This window comes from Callithrix jacchus, chromosome 16, assembly GCF_049354715.1.
Source record: "Callithrix jacchus isolate 240 chromosome 16, calJac240_pri, whole genome shotgun sequence".
Taxonomy (NCBI): domain Eukaryota; kingdom Metazoa; phylum Chordata; class Mammalia; order Primates; family Cebidae; genus Callithrix; species Callithrix jacchus.
This window is the reverse complement of record NC_133517.1, coordinates 35269023-35291331: the sequence shown is the minus strand read 5'-3', so window position 1 is coordinate 35291331 and position 22309 is coordinate 35269023. Positions and strand designations below refer to the sequence as shown.

At 36.6% G+C, this 22309-nt stretch overlaps 1 pseudogene; it reads right to left on the bottom strand.

Annotated features, from left to right (window-relative positions):
• Positions 1 to 21344: 21344 nt before the first annotated feature.
• LOC118148556 (proline-rich protein 13 pseudogene) lies at positions 21345 to 21899 on the bottom strand (annotated as a pseudogene).
• Positions 21900 to 22309: the final 410 nt, after the last annotated feature.

Sequence of the window (22309 nt, the reverse complement as noted above, 5' to 3'; positions counted from 1 at the left end):
GCTAGGCTCAGAGGCTCACACATGTAATCTGAGCACTTCAGCAGGTCAAGGCAGGAGGATTGCTTGAGCCCAGAAGTTCAAGATCACCCTAGGCCACAGAGCAAGACCCTATCTCTTAAAAAATAATAATAGTAAATAAAAACCCAAAGCAATGGAGACAGATGAGTAAGTAAAATGACCCATTATTAAGGATTTGCAGGGCAAGTGAGGGGAAAAGATAGAAGGCCTTGAGCTGTAGAATGAAGCTGGCAATGAACTGGGAGACATGAGAAGGCTTGAGCAACTGAAGGTCTCTGAGAGAAAAACGTGTACTTGGGAGTGAAGAACTGAAGAGGCTTGGAGGAAAGAGGCTTTGTTTAAAGATTAGTAATTTGTGGTTTAAGATTTTCAGAGTTGTAGAATTGATGGCGACTTTTCTAGCAGAGAAAGCTTATAACATTACCAAATATACCTCTTTTGATTCATTCTCTGAAAGTTGACAAAAGGCTAAATGCTTTTTAAAGAAAAGTACATGAAATGTGGTTATCTTTGTTTTCTACAAGGATATCCTAAAAGTGGCATCTGTGTTTAATTGATGTGTGCAATTTTTGTTATTTCCAGTTATTTCATATAGAACTATTTAGTAATAACCGTCTCTATAAGGACTGAGAAGATAAAATTCATCTAGGAAATATGTTAATCAATAATGTAATTTGTTCCTTCACTTACCATATGGAAAGTATAGTGGAATATATATTTTCCCAAATGTATTAGAGATTTTTATCTGTTTCATTTTTCTTTTTTTGAAGGGTTGTCTGACACATACTTTAAAGACCTCATTCCTTAGCTGGGTTTTAATCTGTTGAAAGTTGGATTCTAATATCCCTAAAGACGAATCATGTGCAAGGCATGTTCTTCTCCTGAGACTGCTCTGTGGAGACTTGGAATGTGAAAATTTTGCCAAACAGTTGCTAAAAGGCAAACGGTTGAGATACCCCAACATTTTTAATACAATGCAATTTTCTTTGAGATACCAGATTTGGATTTATATCAACTCACTGCAAACTCATATATTAGTTGAAATTTCCTTTGAGAACAAGATCAAGGAAAATGTTGCTTATGAAAATGAAGATAAATTATGAAATCAGAGGACAAGCTGTACCATAGGAAATATGAAAACACTTCTTGGCTACAGTGTACTTAGAAATGTTCTGTAAAATTATTACAGTCATATCTTAGAAGTAGGTAACCATTTCAACCAACAAAAAAAACCAGTACCAATTACCACTCAAAAGAGAAAAGACGTGATCTAACTGAATTTTTTTCAATATCTACAGTGCAGTCTACCTCTTTTAAATTTACTACTCAAAAATTTTACAAACTATAAACTACTAAGACAGTAAAAGTTTTAACATTAAATTTTAATGAAATAATTATTAAGAAATGCTTTTATATTGCAAAGAGACTATACCTGACATGGAGAATCTGTACTAAATTTAGAAAACATTCTTCCCTCAGTTTCCTCAACTATAAAATGATCCTATGCAAATATATTCCATGAGAATTAAATGTGATAATACACATGAAATATCCTATATAAAGGTACTAATTGTAGCACTTATAACAAATTTGGAGGTAATTTTCATTGAGTCACTTCCTGCAGGACCAACAATTATTATGACTACCCTCTTTGCATACCAACACATTTAGCATGCCTATTTGAGACCACATATGACAGAGTAGAGGCCCCTTCACTAATTCTGGGGAAGGATTATACCATACATCTTATATGATACAGTCCCTTATGTACCAGACATAAGACTGGATTGGTAAGATTTAAAATGTTTAAGAAATTGGATGGAATGAGAATTTTTAAAACCCCATTAGTGACTTTTCATGACTGGGAACATTTTCAAACTCTGTCCTTGTTATCTCAGTAGAAAAAATTTCCCTATCAATATATTGTTGGAAGACTGGCACATATGCTATGAGCTTTTTCCATTGTGGGACTTGCCTTTTGTTCGAGGAAGATTATCAAGAAGCTAAGAGTACTCCTAACTTAGTTGGAGAAGTAACATAGGAGACAGAACTTGGAAATAGTCACTTAAGTGTTTATTTCACTTAAATTTCACAATAAGCTATTTATGCCCTCATAAAATTTGAATGTAAGAATTTTGATAGCAAGATATGATTTGGACAATTAGAAATGGAATGAGATCATATTCTACTACATGGTTTTCCTTGGTATAATTTAGTGAACAGTGAATACAATAGTAAAAGTCCCAATTTTGGTTGGCATTCAGGAAGGATGTTTTTCTCAGGAAAAAAAATGACAGTTTGTAGAATCTTTGTCTTTCTAAATTGGTACCAGAATTTCATTAGGTTGATTATTTCTGGTGGGTCTTGATCAGTGACTCTTCATTTCCAGTTAACAATGGAATTGAAGAGTTAACTGGAAATGAAGAGTCACTGATCAATGGATGTGGCCCCCACCCCTATTCTGGAGGGGCCCAAAGTAGAGACAATCACTTTTCTTTGAAGAAAATCCTGTGATCTCAGCAAGTTATGAATCTACTCGCTTGTTAAATACATTTTCAAAATGTCATGTCAGTTTCTTTTTGAAGGGTGACAAATTGTAAGTTTTGGCCAATATCCTACACAGAAAGAAGATGGTCTCTTCCACAGCTGATGATTGTTACACAATGTATCATCTTTTGAGAAACTCCCAGATGCAGCAGAAGATTTGCAACTCTCATTGACAGCTATCCAACCTCTGACTTTACGGACAGAAACTAATTATGTATGAATTCACTCTCAATTCATTGTTATTCATGTGTAGACTAGATAGCAAATTTAAGTATGTAAAATGGTGGTGAGTTTTTGGCCACTTTCTCTTTGCCTTGGACCTTAATGATATAATGGCAATATTTAAAAAGCAGGAACAATGGCCCTTCTGCTATCAAATATAGACAGTAAATGTTCTTCTCTATTTCATTGTTTTCAGGTGGATAATCAAGTGGTTTGGTTGCATTATCTGTGAACTCAATGCTCATTAGGTTTGAACTGATCAACTAGACGGTGTCTCCTTCACTGCTCCTGGGGTTACATGCTGGCTCAAAGGCAATGACCCTCCAAAGTAGCTGAGGATAAATAAAGCCAAAATAAGTAACGGAGCTTCCACTGATCTATATTAAAAAGAGTGAGTTGAAAATCAAGAATTCTAAAGCCAAAATAATCATTTTTGACAAGTGTCCTCTACCATTTAATTGGCAAGTTAAATACTGTCAATTCTCCACATAAAATCAAATTGTTCTATTATCTAGGGTAATTTTTTCTCACTAATCTAGATTTTCTCACTAATCTATATTTGATTTTCATAAAATAGTTAAACTGGTTTAAATTAATTAGGCTGCATATATCTAGTGGAGACTATTTTATACAACCACAGGCAATTGGCAATGCTTCTTTTGAAAATCCTCCAAAATAAATTGGTGTGGTTGTGACCTATTGAATTGGACTTTGGGATCTCAGCACCCATGGACATAAAAGTTCAAGAGGACCTAGATCTTCCTCTGAGTAAAACCTTGTGCTACCTGTAGACAGTACTTCAGACCACCTTAATACTGATATCAATAAAGTGGCACTAGTCTTTATTTTAATTAACTACTTTAGTCTTCCTCTGACCCATTTATGTACTTATTGTATCCAGTTGTGAATTGTATTTCTTTAAGCCATGACCTCAAACACTTTATTATTTATTTATTTATTATTATTATTATTTTGAAACAGAGTCTTGCTCTGTTGCCCAGGCTGCAGTGTAGTGGCATGATCTCAGCTCACTGAAACCTCCACCTCCCAGGTTCAAGTGATTTTCCTGCCTCAGCTCCTGAGTAGCTGGGACTACAGGCTTTTGCCACCACACCTGGTTAATTTTTGCATTTTCAGTAGAGACAGGGTTTCACCATGTTGGGCAGGCTGCTCACTAATTTTTGACCTCTGGTGATCCACCTGCCTTGGCCTTCCAAAGTTCTGGTATTACAAGCATAGGTCTCTGCACCTGGCCAACCTCAAACACTTTATGTTCCAGAGTATAAATAAACAGTAAGAAGAATAATAACAGCTACTATTAAGAATAAATTTATACCTTAAACTTTTCTAGCTGGAAGAGCCTGTAGGGATTGTCTAGTCTTTTAGTTTTAACTGCTGAGATTCAGAATACTTAAGCAACTTAAGTTTGTAGCAGTCTCTGGTGAAAATCTGTAATTTCTCATTCTCCACTTAATATTCTCTCCACTATTACATGATATGTCTCGGGTCAGGTGCCTCTGATTTTTCAGGGCAATAGTTTTTGTTCTCGTCCTTTGACCAGAAGAAACATCTGGAATCCATCTATCCTCTGCCAGAATATCACTGGAAACCATGAAAGTAGGGATTTCCTTTCTCTAACCCTGACCCTTTCACAAACTTGAACATTTTCTGAAAAAAAAAAAACTCGTGTTTGATAATCAACATAAACATTAAAGCTTCAACTTGGATTTTCAAGAGTTAATAACAATGAAAATGTCTCATAATGTAGTAAAATCCATACACAGGGCTTGTAGTTGTATTTACATAGACATTCAGAATCTGATAATTGTTGTAAGTATTAGTAGTTGGCAAGAGAAAATAAAGGGAATCCAAAATTAAAGTGATTAAATGCATCCAAGAGGCTATCATCAAAAGGAAACTCCTCTCATTCTCATTCCACTTCCAAAGTGGAAAACAGCCAAGAAGTATGTTTCCCCCACCTCCTATCAAAGACTGTGTCCCTAATTTTAAAAGTCTAACGGTGCTAGTCTCTTTCTGGATTCATCTATGCTATGCCTGGACTCTCTCTGCCACAGAAACTCAGGTCTGGTTTTATTCAATTGTACTTTGCTCTGTGCTTTCTTTTCATGTACTCTTTAAATGGTTATTTTGACTATAGTTCTCATCAAACAAAAGATATCTATCTTTTATCATCTGGAGATACCGAAGGAATGTTTCTTCTCTCACCACTTCTCAAAGCATTTACCCATTATATAATGAGAAGAGAAATTCCACAGAGACCAGCTACAATAAACATGTGCAGGCTAAAGATATGTGTATGTATTTTATATTTGATATATTTAATTTGATATATTTAGTTCAATATCTAAAAAGGTCTGAGTAAATTTATGATGTTCTATTGCAAGCTATGTGATTTTAACAGACTCCAAGGAAAATATATTCTAACTTTTCGCTCCCTCAGATAAAATGTATATTGAACAGAAGACAGTTTGCCTTCTAAATGCACCTACTCATGTTGGAAGTCTAAGTATTTCACAGTATTTTGAGTATACTTTGATACTGAAAATGCATTGGTTTGTATAGGTCTCTTTTGTCACAATGTCAAATATAAGGAGAAATATTGTCCACAGTATTATTACCAGTTCCCTAAAGTATAATGATGGCATGATATGAAATGTAGTCAGCCACAACCTGTAGTCTAGAACAGTAAAAATTACAGTCATACCATCAGTATGTGACCCTGGTGCCCACATGAGCTCCTCCTAGGACAGAGGTGGAGATGGCAATGCCGAAGGCATAGAAAGGGCGCAGCAGAAGACCATAGGCATGTAGTGATTGTTGGGCCCCATTGATTAGATGTCTTGTGCATATTTCAAGAAGCTTGAGGTAACATCATTTGTTAACTTGTGTGGGTTTGAACCCTAGCCCCAGGAGTATACAAATGGTGTTCACTTGCACCAATTATTTAACTTCTGTATGTCGCAATGGCCTTTTCTGTAAAGTAGGAAAACAGTATTCGCTTTACAGAATTATTGAAGTTTAATAAGATAATATCGAGTTCTTAGCAGAGATGTCTGTAGAAAACAATGGTTTATAATGCAGTCTCCGGCCCAAGAATGACTAAGTTTTAAACCTGACCATGACACTATCTGTGAAATTTTCTTAACTTGTTTTAGCCTCAGTTTTCTCTTTAGAAATATGAAGACAGTAAATAATAGAATTGTTGTTTGGATAATATCGGTTAATTCATGTGATTTAGAAAAGTGCCTAATGCATTACAAATGCTCAAAAATATTAGTTGTTATTAGATTTCCTTAAAATGTTACTTGGAAAGTACCCAGGGCTAAGGAAACAGTGTTTGCTTTCAATTGTTCACTTAGCTTGCTCTCATAACAAAGGAAAGGAGAAACATTCTCCCTCTTTTTCTCTTCCTGTCAGTATCCCTCTGGTCTAAACTCATTTTCTCTGCTCTCAGAAGAAAGGAAGTATACTTGCTTTGGTGGTAGTGGAAAGGGGAGGGATGCACATTAGGCTTGCATCCCGACCCATCCTGACCTTCCTGTCTAGCAATATCCCCAGAATTCAGTGTGCATTCCCACGAAAACTGGGAAACCAGACATTTGCAGGCACATGCATTTTCCTGAGTAGTGTTATGAAGGACTCTCCTTTACCTGGACTGCATTTAAGAGGTCTTAGATTTCATCTTTATTCGTGGAATCAACAAGTATTGTCTCCAATGCCAGAGAGCAGTTGTTTGTGGCTCAGCACTTGACAAAGGTGATTTTACTGGATGATGAATCTTACTGAATGTTACAACTAACAATACTATTGTATGTAAGTGGAAGGGGTTTGAGGTATAGCCAGTACCAATCCTAAGAAAAGACAATGCTGCATTGCATTATCAGTTTAATAAAGCATGTGCTAACTGTCAATAATATGTATTTCTTTAAAAAATACATGTGGTTGCTGACACAGTTTTTTGAATTGTGGCATATTGAATCCTGAACTTACAGATTCAGTTATATCAACATGAGCATCTTGCACAAATGTTAGCCTTGCCCACTCATCACCCTAGTGGAAAAGGCTACTGAAAAAGCAGGTCTGGTTGGCTGCAATGTCTGTCTGTTTGTAAGGAGGAATTGAAATGGACTGAATAAAAAGAGAGAGAGGTGGATGGAAAGTGATATGAAACTAGGTTTAGCTAGAAAGCAATTTCCTAAAGAACTTTGGTGTTCATCGTCCACAAAACTTGACCTTATTTCCAGAGAAAAAGAATTAACGATCATGCGAAATTGGATGCCTGTCAGTTTTTCCTAAGTTTCTCAATTGTAACTGCTATTTGGTCAAGGTAAGACAACTTTCTATGCACCTAATTTACCGTGTGTTGTTCATGCTAGGAACACAGCACAGGACTCTATATTAACTGAACAATCAGATGGTAAAAGAATCACTTTGGCCATTTGCTATGTGAAGTTAAGGAACATTTTTTGATGACAAAATAAGTAATTCCATATGCATGTGAATTGTTAGTATTTGATTCCTGTTTCTCTTGTAATGTCCTTGGTCTTTTCTCTTTTGAATCAAGTAGGTCAGTCTCAGGGGGATAAAAAGAGAAAAAGAAAGAAAGAAAAACAGACCATAGTTTAAGCCAGAACACTCTAATACTGTCCACTCTACATATGGTGTTTATAGATCTTGAAAACAGAATGAGGAGGAATGCTTCAGATTAGAAGGACTCTCTACATCAGGGATGGTTTTAATTTGTTAGTGTTTTAAGTCTTTGGTCCTGATGTAGTTCTTATTACAGTCAATAAAATGGTTAGTGAAATGAGGGTAAAATATCATAGTTATGTTCCTTAAATAAGATTTGTATGTCCCCTGGTATGAAAATATGTCACTTTATACTCTTTTTGTTGTTTAAAAAAAAATATATCAGGAGATGATCAGATAGTAATAAAAACAGAGAGAGGACTCACCTGATAATTCTGTGCCTCTTCTAAGGCACAATGTGAGAAGTTGCTCTATGGAGGTAGAGCTACCTAAAAAATCTTTGCTCTGAGCCAGGGCAGCACGGCTGGCCTTTGACTCCACAGGAAAGTCCGCCGGCTGTCCAAATCTTCTTGGTCCAGACAGCCCAGCACAGATGGCATGAGTGTTTCTGCCGAGCCAGCCGGCAAGAACAGGCAGGCAGACATCTGCAGGTGAAGGCCAGGAGGGAATCACGGCTGGAAGGTCATTGAAAGTCGATGCACAGAAAGGCTGTTTCCCCAGCAGCAGAAATTACCCTGTAAGACCTCCGCAGGTCCACACAGGCGGTAGGCCAAGAGCGACGGATACCGCATACTTACGCTGTTCTTAGAAGGGGATCCTGCACCTGGTGTCTATTAAAATCCAAAACACCTGAGTCACATCTGACTCTAAGATTATAACAAGCTTTCACCTAAGGTTCTGAGCACAGTACAGCCCTAGGAATGGGTCTGTTAGCACATTAAAATCACATGGAAAGTGTTTTAAAAGCCCAATGCCCAAGCTATACTCCAGACCAATTAAGTCATCATCTCTGGGGGTGGATAACACCATTATCTACTTCTAAATTGTTCCTGCAGAGGACACGGCTCAAACAGAAAGAAACACTCCTCAAAACACAAAGCTCGGGTGTTTTCTGATATGCTGTGTTAACGGAGGCAAAGGCTGAGCTCTGGACACCCAAAATTAAAACTTGAGCCAATGGCTATAGAGATGTCATTTTCTCTTAAGAAATTGTATGTTAAGGAATAGAACTTCAGTTTCCTCATTTGTAAAATGAAAGAATTGAATAAATCTATTTCCAAGGTTCTCCCATTTCTGTCCCATAATCAAATGCTGGTGTAAAATTTCACACGGACTATTCCTTTTTTGCAAAAATGTTAGTTGATTTTTTGTGGTGATTAAAAAATGAGAATATCAGAATTTTATGTTTTAAAGGGCCTCCCCCAACCATCATTCTCAGTAAGCTGACACAGGAACAGAAAAACAAGCACAGCATGTTCTCATTCGTAAGTGGGAATTGAACAATGAGAACACATGAACACAGGTAGGTAAATATCACACACTGGGGCCTGTTGAGGGGTGAGGGGCTAGGGGAAAGCTAGCCAGGTGAGGGCGAGAGGAGATGGATTGAAGGAGGCTCCTGAGTCATATGACACGTGGCCCATGCAGTGGAAAGGGACCCCATCCATGCACTGGTCCCATTTCTGTTAAGAAAGCTTTATTAAAATACAACCATGCTAATTTGTTTCTATACTGTCCATAGCTGTTTTCATACCATAATGGCAGAGTTAAGTAGTTGTGGCAGACTCGGAGTTAGCAAGTAAAATTACAAGAAGCCTAATTAAATATAATTGCAAATCATTTTTTACTAGAAGTATGACATGCAATAATTGCGATATATTTACACTACAAAAATGTTTGTGGCTTATCTGAAATTCAGATTTAGCTCAGTGTCCTGTATTTTACCTGGTAAACCTATGTGTAAACTCAAAGACTAAAATATTTACTATTTGGTCTTTTATGGAAAACGTTTGCCAACCCCTGCCTGAAAAGGAAGAAAACTTTTTTTAAAAAATTACATTATCAATATTTCCAATCATTTAAAATTGTGCTATCATTAAAAGAAGTCATAAAATAAATAAGGCATAATATATTTGGATTCTTTCAGCTATAAAGATTGAAATATTACACATAAAATTTTAACAATTTGGCTAAATATTTTCACCAGTTTTAAAACTTTCAGCAAACCACCTTAAATGTGAGGGTATACTATAATCTAGAGCGATGAATCATAAGCCTGCACATCAGATCAACTGAGGATGCTTTTTTAAAGAAAAGTACATATTCATAGACCTCCACTCAGAAATTCTGATTTTTTTTTAATGCCTGAAATAAAAACCAGGAATCTATATTTTTTTAAAAGGTATTTGAGATGATCCTGATGTACAGACAGTAGACCTGGTGAGTTCCAGCAGTAGTTTGAAAACTTTAACCTGCATTGGAATAAGCTGGAGGGCTTGTTTAAACAGACTGCTGAGGCTTCAACCCTAGACGTTCTGATTCAGTGAGTATACAGTGGGGCGTAAGACTGTCTAACAATTTTCCATGTGATGCTGGTAATGCTGATCTAGAGACCTCATTTTGAGAAAGAATGTGTTGCAGAATTTTACATACCTAATTTGTGGCCTTCTTAAATTCAAATCTACATTATTAACCAAATTTCAATAATATATAAAATAATGGAATTTTGTTACTACAGAATGGAGTGTATTATTTGTTATTTCATCTAAAAAAGAAATACTGCTTCTATGTTTGTTCTTCAAACTGTTTTTCCATGCCGTAGAATGTCTATAATTTCATTTAAAAAAAAGTCATAAGAATGTAATGCCTAACTCTTAAATGTGGGATTGGAAGATTGTTGTAAAAATTAATCTATTTACTAATAAACAAGCTTAGCAAAGTTTCAGGATACAAAATCTGTATGTACAAACCAACTGTGGCTGGGCACAGTGGCTCACGCCTGTAATCCCAGCACTCTGGGAGGCCAAGGTAGACAGTCACCTGAGGTCAGGAGTTCAAGACCAGCCTTGCCAACATTGTCAAACTCCATCTCTATCAAAAATGCAAACATTGGCTAGGCATGGTGTTGCATGCCTATAGTTCCAACTACTTGGGAAGCTGAGGCAGGAGAATTGCTTAACCCAGGAGGCAGAGATTGCAGTGAGCTGAGATTGTACCAGTGTACTACAGCCTGGGTGACAGAGAGAGACTCCAAAAGAAAAAAATCCAACTGTATTTTTCTAAAGTAAAAATGAACAAACCAAAAATAAAACTAGGAAAATGATTCTTTTTTTAAAACAAAGTAATAAAATGCTTGATAATAGATTTAACCAAAAAAATGTAAGACTCATACACTGAAATTGTATATGAGTTGAAAGAAATTAAAGAAGAGCTAAAGAAGCTGAAAGACATCCCATGTTCATGGATTGGAATGCTTAATATTATTAAGATGACAATACAAATTGATCTACAAATTCAACATGATTCCTATTAAAATCTTAGCACACTGTTTCAGGGAAATTTGTAAACTAATCTTAAAACTCATATGGAAATGCTAGAGCAAAAGAATAATCAAAAATCTTGAAAGGGAAAAACAATGTTAGAGGATTCACATTTTCTAATTTCAAAATGACTTCAAAGCTAGAATAGTCAAAACAATGTGATACTGACAGTAGACTAGACATATATAACAAGAATTGAATTATGAGTGCAAAAATTAAACCCTCACATTTTTAGTTAACTGACTTTTGACAAGGGTGGCAAAATAAATTATCTTTTCAACAAATGGTTCTGGGATTACTGCACATTCACACAAAAAAAGAAGAAAGATAGATCCCAGTTTTGTACCATATACCAAAATTAACTCAAAATAGATGAAAGAACTAAATTAAGAGATAAAAAATATTTTTAAGTTATAATTTTTATTAAAGATTATTTAAAATTTATAATTTTAACAAAAATATTAGAAAACTTAGGTTTAAATCTTTGTAATTTTGAATCAGAAAATTGCTTCTTAAATAGGGCACAGACTGGGCATGGTGGCTCACACCTGTAATCTCAACACTTTGGGAAGCTAAGGCAGGTGGGTCATGAGGCCAGGAGATCAAGTTCATCCTGTCTAACACAGTGAAACCCTCTCTATACTAAAAATACAAAAAAATTAGTTGGGTATATTTATAGATTTTTAAATATTAAACAACTGCCAGTTGACTTTCTGTCTCTATAGATTCATCAATTCTGGTCATTATATATTAGTGGAATAATTCAATATGCAGTGTTTTGAGACAGGATGCTTTAACTTAGCATAGCATTTTCAAGGGTCATCTATATTGTAGCATGTTATCAGTACTTCATTTATTTTTTATTGCTGAATAATATTCTGTTATATGAGTGGCATGCACCTGTAGTCACAGTTACTCAGGAGGCTGAGGTGAGAGAATCACTTGAATGGGGTGGCAGAGGTTGCAGTGAACCAAGATCATGACACTGCACTCCAGCCTGGGTGACAGAGCAAAACTTCATCTCAAAAAAAAAAAAAAAAAATTGGGCACCAAAAGCACAAACAGCAAAAGAAAAATTAGATAAACTGGGGAATAATCAAAATTAAAAACTTTGTACTTCAAAGGACACTACAAGAAAGTGAAAGGCAACCCACAGGACAAAATTTTTGCAAGGCATATGTTGATAAGGTACTAGTGTCAAGAATATATAAATAACTGTTAAAACTCAGTAGTAAAAAAAACTCAATTAAAATTGGACAAAGGATTTCAATAGACAGTTTTTTAAAGAAGATATACAACTGCTCCATAAGCACATGAAAGGTGCTCAAGGTACTCACTCAGGAGGTTGAGGCAGGAGAATCACTTGAGGCCAGGAGTTTTAGACCAGCCAGAGGAATATAGCAATACCATGTTTATACAAATAAATAAATAAATATTTTAAAATCTATAAAAGAAGAAAAATGTTCCAGGTCATTAATCAACAAGAAAACAGACATCAAAACAACAATGAGATACTCCTTCATAGCCACTCAGATGACTACAATAAAAACACACACACACACACACACACGCACACACACACACACACACACAGAAAGAGAGAGAGAGAGAGAGAAATAACAAACGTTTGAGGAAATATGGAAAAATTGGAGCTTTCATGCATCACTGGCAGAAATGTAAAATTGTGCAGCCATTTTGGAAAACCATTTGCCAATTTCTTAAAAACTTAGAGTTACAATATGAACCAGCAATTCAATTCCTTGGTATATACTTAAGAGAAAAGATAATACATGTCCACAGAAAAACTTGCACACAAATATTCATAGCAGCATTATTCATAATAGCAAAAAGGTAGAAACAACCCAAATTTCCATCAACCAATGAATGGATAGATAAAATGTAGTATACTCATATAACAATATTATTCAGCAATAAGAAATAAATGAAGTACTGGTAGCATGCTACAATATAGATGACCCTTGAAAATGTTATGCTAAGTTAAAGCATCCTGTCTCAAAACACTGCCTATTGAATTATTCCACTAATATAAAATGACCAGAATTGATGAATCTATAGAGACAGAAAGTCAATTAGCAGTTGCATAGGGTTGGTGGGAATATGGAAAGATTGGAGGGTGACTACTGAGGGATATAGGGTTTCTTTTTAGGGCAATTAAAATGTTCTAAAATTGATTGTGATAGATTCACAACTCTGTGGCTATACCAAAAGTTGCTGAACTGTATATTTTTAAAGAGTGAATCGTAGCCTGGGCAACATAGTGAGAACCTGTCTCTACAAAAATATTAAAAATTCACTAACCATCGTGGTGTTACGGGATCTCTGAGGTGTCACTTTTCTGGCCAGAAAACACTGTGGCTGGTGGCACCTTTGCCCAAGTTCTTGTCCTGTGTCCAAGAAGAATGGGTTACACAGACAAGTGGAAGGAGAGCAAGATGAAGAGGAGCTTATTAAGTATTAGAACAGCTCAGAGGAGATCCAGAGTGGATAGCTCCTCTCTGTAAGCAGCTTGTCTCATCAGGTGTTCAGCCTTCAGCAGAAGGAAGGTCCTGGAGAGGATACCCTCCCCAGAGGGAGGGTGGAGACAGGCCATCAGTGGCAAACATCTGTAGTGTGCCTGCCTATTCCCAGCTCCCAAGAGAACAGGGGTGTCTGAGTTCCAGCCACGGCGTGGGCAGCTGGAGAGCTCCTACTCTGCCACCTTGGAAGGGGCAGGGCCCCCACTTATCCCCAACTCCCACTATCTCAATGTAGAATGGCTCCTAGCCATGTGCCCTTGCTTCCTGGGGCAGGGGCTCCAGGTCCTCACTGGGCCTGGGCTGGCATCCAGGACAGGAGTGATGTTGCCGTTAGCTCCTCCTGTAGCCTCAGCACTCAGAGGTGACCCAGCACATGACCTAGCCCAGCCCCTTCATGGTGGTCCCCAGGGCAGTAGGGTGTCCAGTTCCTTCCCATGCCTTCCCTGCAGCTGCTGGCATGATGAGAGTGGCTGCACCAGATGGTCCACTGCTACCATCAGTGGGACACATCTGTAGTCCAAGCTACTTGGGAGGGTGAGGCAAGAGTATCCCTTGATCCCAGGAGTTTGAGGCTGCAGTGACCTGGGATTATGACACTGCACAATAACCTGGGCGAGAGAGTCAGACTCCATCTCACACAAGGAAAGATATGTAGTATATGAGTTATATCCAAAAATCTGTTTTTATAAAAAATAAAGCCACCTATGGTAAGAATATTACTCTGCAGCAAAAGAAATTAGGCATTTTCAATTGCAACAAAAGCAAAAATTGACAAATGGGATCTAATTAAACTAAAGAGCTTCTGCACAACAAAGGAAACTATCAACAGAGTGAACAGACAACCTACAGAATAGAAAAAAATTTTTACAATCTATCACCTGACAAAGGTCTAATATCTAGCATCTAAAAAGAACTTAAACAAATTTACAATAAAAGAAACAACCCCATTAAATAGTAGGCAAAGGACATGAACAGACACTTCTCAAAAGAACACAAACATACGGCCAACAATCATATGGAAAAAAGCTTAAAATCATTAGAGAAATGCAAATCAAAACCACAATGAGATACTATCTCACACCAGTCAGAATGGCTATTATTAAAAATTCACAAAATAGCAGATGCTGGTGAGGTTGCAGAGTAAAAGGAATGCTTTTACACTGTTGGTGGAAGTATAAATTTCTTCAACCATGTGGAAGACAGTGTGACAATTCCTCAAAGACCTAAAAACAGAATTACCATTTGACTCAGCAATCCTATTACTGAATATATACGCAATGGAATATAAATGTTTCCATTATAAAGAAACTTGCAGTTGGGCATGGTGGCCCCCACTTGTAATCCCAGCAATTTGAAAGGCTGAGGTGTATGGATCACCTGAGGTCGAGAGCTTGAGACCAGCCTGGCCAACATTGTGAAACCCCACCTCTACTAAAAATACAAAAATTAGCCAGGTATGGTGGTGTATCCTGTAATTCCAACTACTCAAGAGGCTGAGGCACGCAAATTGCTTGAACCCAGGAGGCAGAGGTTGCAGTGAACCAAGACTGCACCACTGCAATCTAGCCTGGACAACAGAGTGAGACTCTATCTAAAACAAAACAAAACAAACAAACAAACAAAAAAAACCCACATGCATGCATATGTTCATTGCAGCACTATTCACAGTAACAAATGTGGTATCAACCTAGATGCCCATCAATGATAGACTGCATAAGGAAAATATGGTACATATACATCATGGAATATTATGCAGCCATAAAAAAAGCAGGATCATGTTCTTTGCAGGGATTGGGATAGAGCTGAAGGCCATTATTCTCAGCAAACTTACACAGGAACAGAAAATCAAATAGTGTATACACCAGTCCATTCTTGCATTGTTGTATGGAACTACCTGAGACTGGGTAATTTAGGAAGAAAATAGGTTTAATTGACTCACAGTTTTGCAGGCTGTACAGGAAGCATGGCCAAGGATGCCTCAGGAAGCTTATAATCATGGTGGAAGGGGAAGGAAAAGCAGGCACGTCATATGGCAGAGCAAGAAAGAGAGAGCAAAGGGGGAAGTGCTACACTCTTTTAACCAGATCTTGTGAGAACTCACTATCATGAGAACAGCAAGGGGGACATTTGCTCCCATGACCAATTACCTCACATCAGCCCCCTCCTCCAACAATGAGGATTACAATTTGACATGAGATTTGGGTGAGGACATAGAGCCAAACTATATCACCACATGTTCTCACTTATAAGTGGGAGCTAAATGATGAGAACCACATTGAACATACAGAGGAACAACACACTGGGATATATCGGAGAGTGGAATGAGGGAAGAAGAAGAGGATCAGGAAAAATAACTAATGGGTACCAGGCTTAATACCTGGGTGATGGAAATAATCTGTACAACAAACTCCCATTAAACAAGTTTACCTATATAACAAACCTGCACATGTATCCTTGAACTTAAAATAAAAGTTAAAAATGTATGTACATTAGGCATTTTGATGTGCAGTCCAAATTCTCTTTGAAAATATGTTGTTGAATTTATGTTGAGATAAGCGTTTGTTGCTTAGTCAATTTTGTAGTCTTTGTAGTAAGCTTACAGTACCACATATTTTCACTGTGCAAATAAGCAGGCTTTGCTTCAAATGAATGTTTCTATTAACACTATGCTAATTATTGAAAATAAACATGTGCAAGTATGAGCTTCTGCTGACTGCCTCTCAACCTATCTTTTCCTCCTGCTAGTTCATGCTGAGGGGCTTCGACTTACTGAAGCTTGCCAGGTACCGGGTGTGAACATTCCCATATCTAATAGTAATCTACGGAGTCTATCAGATCACTGAAATTCACACAACTCTTTTCATCATCCTGGTAAAGAACAATCATACATAATACATGTAATACTACAAAACAAATAAGGAAAGTTTTATCCAACATAAAAAGCTTAGCTCACGAAAGACTGTATTTTTAAGATAATTATTTTTTCTTTGATGAATACAAGCAGGATCCCAGAATCCCAAATCAAAATCTCAAAACCAAAATCATGGACTAAGGTAAGCATGTGTCTGCAAGTCAGAATATTTAAATAAACGTTTAAAAAGCTAGATACCTAATAATTTCAACTAACAAAATTGACAATGTTTGAGGTGTGGTACGTGCTTGTTCCCTTTTTCTGCTTTCTTTTTAAGCTTTCAAAGTACTAATCCTCTTTCTGTTCAATAATTTCTACTTCACACCATTTTTTAGGGCATCACAGATCTTCAACTCTTACTTTGACACATTATATCAGAACCATTCTAATGCCAAGGAGATTAGGCAGCATGACTGACTGGGAAACTGTTCTGACAGACACTGAATAATCCTTGGGAACTTCTACCAAGTGGAGCATGGATATTTCTTTGTAATAGGAAAATATGTAAGTCAATATATGGAAAACAATATGCAAAACAAAATATGATATTTCCCTTCAATGATTAGGTGCTCTACAATAAACATAAAAGAATTTAGCAAGCTAAGAGGCATGAAACAATCTTATAAATTATTAAGTATTATACAAAGATTATTTAGAACTGGTAGAAATAACAATAATAATTTTTGAGAACATAATCATTTTTATTCATTTGCAAAGCTGCATGGTTTTAGTAACTCTTTAAAAATGCTTTATCTATAAAGTTCTAGAAATATGAAATTAGAACTCAAATCAGATTTACTAAGATTTGGAACCAGGGCATATTGCCATATTTTTAGAAGAGAAAATATATTGTATTTTCAACATGATTTAGTAGTAAAAAGATTTTGTTATTACCAAGCCTGTAGAGGCCTAGAAGATCATCAATAAACAGTGATAAGTAGGCTCACTTGCAAGGAAAAAGTGTCTACCCTCTGCAAATGAGATTTCCTAATGCAATACTCAGCCAAATTTGACTTTATTTCATTAACTTCACAGCCTCTGAAAAAGGGGTTCTTGTGACTTCTGCAGTTTAATGACTGCAAAGATTGAGCAAAGTGGTTTTTTTAAGTAAACACTTCAAAATGAATACCTTGTGAGAATAAATACCTTTTGTCTGTAATATTTGTTTTATGGGACAAAAGAGATGTTCTAATTTAAATAAAAGTTTATTGTTTGGAGGAAAGGAAATCATTAATGGTAACAAATAAAGACCCCTCAATTTTACCTGACCCCTTTCACCCCACCCCATAAATTTTGGTATGGATGATAGATAATATTTTAACAAAACAGCCAAAAGCTTCCTGTTTCATATGAAGGCAGGTAAAGTGATAGAGATCCTGCACCCCAAAGAGCTAATTTGTAAACTTTGCAAATCTGTCTAGTTTCCGGTAAAGAAAGGCTAGTTTGGGTAATTACCTAGCCTGAAATCTGTTATTGTTTCCACTATTTTAGCCAATCTGCTTATATTTGTTATATGAGTAATAAAGTATTTGTAATTCTTCTTCTAAGTTTTTTCTTAAAAGCTCTTTATTATGACTTAGTCTTTATAGTAAATGGTTTAATTTTTAGGCTAAAGATCCTGAAAATAGATGATTCACTACAGCTCTGCAAAATAACTCCTCAAAATATAAAACTTTCTATTATTTCTTCCATATAGTAATACTGTATAGAATCAAAGAGTCCATAAACTACAAGAAACACAGTGCCGTATGCCTTTCTAGAAAAAGAGGCTAACGCCAATTAAACCATGGTTCATGCCTCTTTATCACTGAACATTTTTATTTTCTATTTAATGACAGAGTTATTTGAGATTTATTTGGACATATATGTATATTTATCCCCCAAGTCCTATATAGAAAGGAAAATAGAAGCAAAATCAATTTATTACGATATTTATAAATCTTGGCATGTGACAGACAATCCTTTAGCACATATCTCTGTAGCAGACATAACATGGATTCTACTTTGGGGCATCTTTCTTTCTAAGATCTCATAAAGCATGTGGTTATTGCCTTATAAGAAAATACGAAGTTGTGGTTATTTCCACAGGGATGAGCATTTGCTTCACTATTTCATATTGATGCTTCATTACTCTGCTTCTGTGCTTTTCCATTACATAAATTTCTATTTCAATGTCAAATCATAGTATAATATTTTTAAGAACATTTTGCAGGGCATTTAAACTGAACACTTACAGCTGACTCAGTTGAATTAACAACAATAGGAACAGCAATGTCCAGGTTCACACATAAGCAAGTAATGACTACTATGTCAGATTGACTCCTACTCGTCAATTATAAGATGTATGCTGATTTTAAATATGTTAAAATGCGAAGAAATGTGAATCTTAGAGTTATTTAAATCTAGTAACAATTCTTATATCTGTGTCATGATGGTTAGCATCATGAATTTTGTAATGAAATAGACATGGATACTGAGCTAGTCATTTAATTCTGTGTGATGCCAAACAAATTATTTAACCTCTCTAAGCTTTAAATCTATTAAAAATGAGTGTTATAGTAACACCTACTGTGTAGAATTAGTATAAGGATTAATTAACATAGTTTCTACACAAACTGTTCATTAGATGTTAGATAGTATGATTTTTATTTGAAACATTACCTTTTGAATCTTCATAATCATCTGTGATATGGACAGGAAGACAATATTATCCCCATTTTGCAGCTGGGAAGAACAATAATTGGAGATTGTGATCTGTCCAAGATCATAAAGCCAGCAAGTGACATGAGGGGAATATCAGAACTCTTTCCATATTCCCCTTGGGTTGAAGCTTGTAAATGTTAAGTTCCCATTCCCATTTTTAAAATATTGAATTAGCTTGTATAAAAATGTTCTTAGCATTCTGGATATTTTCAGTTCGAAGCATCCAACTCCTCTTTATTCAAGTAACTGTAACTCTTCCCAACTTTGAATCCATATGCTTTGAATTGGGCCTTAATTCCTGGTTTAGGGAATAGAACAAAAGGACTAGGTTTAGCCAATCAGGACTTTGAATTCTTCTGGCTGCAGTTCGATTCAAGAATAGACACTTAATTCAAGCCAAGTCAGTCAGAATAAATCAGAACTAATCTCAGGACTTTTACTTGACTAACCAGAAAGAGATATTTAAACAGAAAGGACATTTCCCTCTTCTGTTTGGCTTTAACTTGAGGAGGTGTGAGGCTGGAGCAGCTGCTGCCATATTGTGACCACATGGATTCTGAAAATGAAGCCAAAACATGGAAGAAAGTATGGCCAAGCTGGGCAACAGATAAAGACCAGCTACTAAATCCAATATGTGAGCTTCTGAATCTAGCCACACTTGAATTTAGCCTTAGTTTTTACTTCTAAGTTATATGAGTCAATAAACTCCCTTTCTCTGAACAAATAACATACTCCCTAGCAAAGGGCTCTAGGTGGGGCAATACAAGCTAACAACAGATATGTGTTTGATAGACACCGTGACTTCCATGTCCAATACATAATTCTTTATCTTTTTCCTAAAACAGCCAAATTGGACAAATAGTAATGATTGAACACTACCCATCTGCAGTGCACACAATTACAGCAACAGCAAACAAATGTTTACTGGTCAGTGTCTGTGCCACTGGCCAAGCATGTTTGTAAATTAATTTATACTAAGCAACGCTGCAGGAAGAGTTAATTTTGTGCATATTTAAATATCTTGTGCCCTGAATGACATGCACATGGAGTTGTTTATTTCACTATAACTAAGTCCACTCTGATTGGTGTCATCATGCATTTGAAAATGGTTGACCCTATGCAATTAAATTTGGTGCCTCTCTACTCTAAAATCTGACTAGTCAGAAAGCCAGTGAAATTAATCCAAGTAGGTAACTACAATAATCTATTCAGACATGCTAAAGAGTAAAATCTAGGCTTATCAAGGCACCACTAATACTGATGTTCAAATGTAAAATCAGAAAAAGGACAAAATGACAAGTAAACATTTCCTTTACTAGGTAGGTAGTATATTTTCTTTACTAAATGTGAAATATGTATTGAGGAGGTAAGTGCATCTAAGATTCTTCCAAAAGATATTAACAACAGCTGAAACATTTATATGCATATAGAGAAATCTATATGTTTCCACATTTTAGTGTTCCCTCTTATTTCCACTGTTACAGAGGAATTACTGTACTATTTTGGTTTTTATGTTTCTTTAACATGCTGACTTAAGTTGTTGCTTTAACATATTTTTAAACCATCTATTCCTACTACTAATCCACATGTGTTGCAAAAATGTTTGTATACAGAATGGGGTTCCAAAGAGAAACAGATTGTGACTTAACACCACACACATAGAGTTTTGTTACATTTCATATACAATTATATATAGTATAGATAATAAATCTGCAGAGGCACATGTGTTCAATAAGTATGAATATTACCATACATATACTCTTCTATTTCATGTTTTTTCCCAGAATAAATAACTTTATTTGGACTGAGAGCTGGAGAATAAGAATAGGACCTGAGACATCGTATTGGGCTAAGAAGGAGAGAAGACGTTCCAAAATGGCAGTCAAAGCACATCAACGAAATGGACTCTACTTCCCAGCAACCTTGCAGTTAGTGCAACCAACAAAAAGCCTGCTGGGGAATGTATTTGCCACTAAATTCCCCAAGTATGCCAACATTACAAAAACGAGAGATTTTTCATTATAATTAAATTTTTGCAAACCTCCCCAATCATAAGTATTATAAGAGTAAGTAAAAAAATCACATTTTACACATCTCACACTTGTCTTCAACATTTAGTTCATCATCTTCAAAAAATAGCTTCCCTGCTAAACTCATTAGCTATATGATCTATCCAAGCAGCAGGAAGATGGCCATGCCATGGCAATCCTCTTTCCATTCTCCCTAGCCACTCAGGGCTGAACAGCAGGGTGAGGCTCAGCTGGGGTTAGAGGTGGGGAGCACAGGGATTACTTTCTCACAGTACAACATGGCATCTGATGCTTGATGGGAGAGCAGAACTGGTGAGACTTGAGGGAAGGGTCCAGGGCCTGTATTTAATCAGAGTCACCGCTGGAAGGGAAAGAGAAAAAGGAGGAGGAATGCTTGCCATGCTTCTGATGCTTGTGTTGCTTGTACATCTTTTTATGAGCTTTCTTTGTTTTCTTCTGCACCTTTTTGTCCATTACCACTCCTAATCTGGTCATACCAGGAGCCAAGGGATTCACAGGAGGCATTCCGGGGGCAAGTGGTGGGTATGGAAGAGGGTAGGGACCCCAGGGTTGGCATCCTGGATACCCTGGCTGTGGCACAGGATGAGGGAGCCCACCTGTGGGGAAAGCTGGATTGCCCTGGGGAGCTCCTCAGGAAGGAAGAAAGAGGCCTGGGGAAAAGGGTGGATTGATAGGTGATGGGAGGGCAGGATTGGAGCCTTTGGGGTACCCGATGTTGGGGGCATATGAATTTGGCCCCAGCTGCCCAGCTTTGGATTTCACATGTTTAGGTGTGTCCTCCAGCCCTGTCATGTTTCCACCACCACCTGGGCTTGATGCATTCTCGTTATTCATTTTTCCTTTCCATTACAGGACAAAAATTCAGCGAGAAAAAATTATCCCTCAATTTACCACCTCAGAAAATGATCCACACATATAATCTTGAAATAGTAATTGCTACTGTCTGCCTTCCTGCAATACACCAGATGAAAGGTTAAATTAAAAAAGCTTTTGTTACTGGCAAAGAGTCTTGAATAAGAGTGGTCCGGGTTCTTGGTGTTTTCAATGAAGAATTGGATAAAATGCACAAACAAAGCAACAAAAGAAGAAAACAAAAAAAACACAAATTTATTGCAATGAAAGTATACGCCACAGAGTGGAAGCCGGTTTGAGCAAGCAGCTCAAGAGCACTTGTTACAGAATTTTCTGCGGTCTAAATACCCTCTAGAAGTTTCCCATTGGTTACTTGGT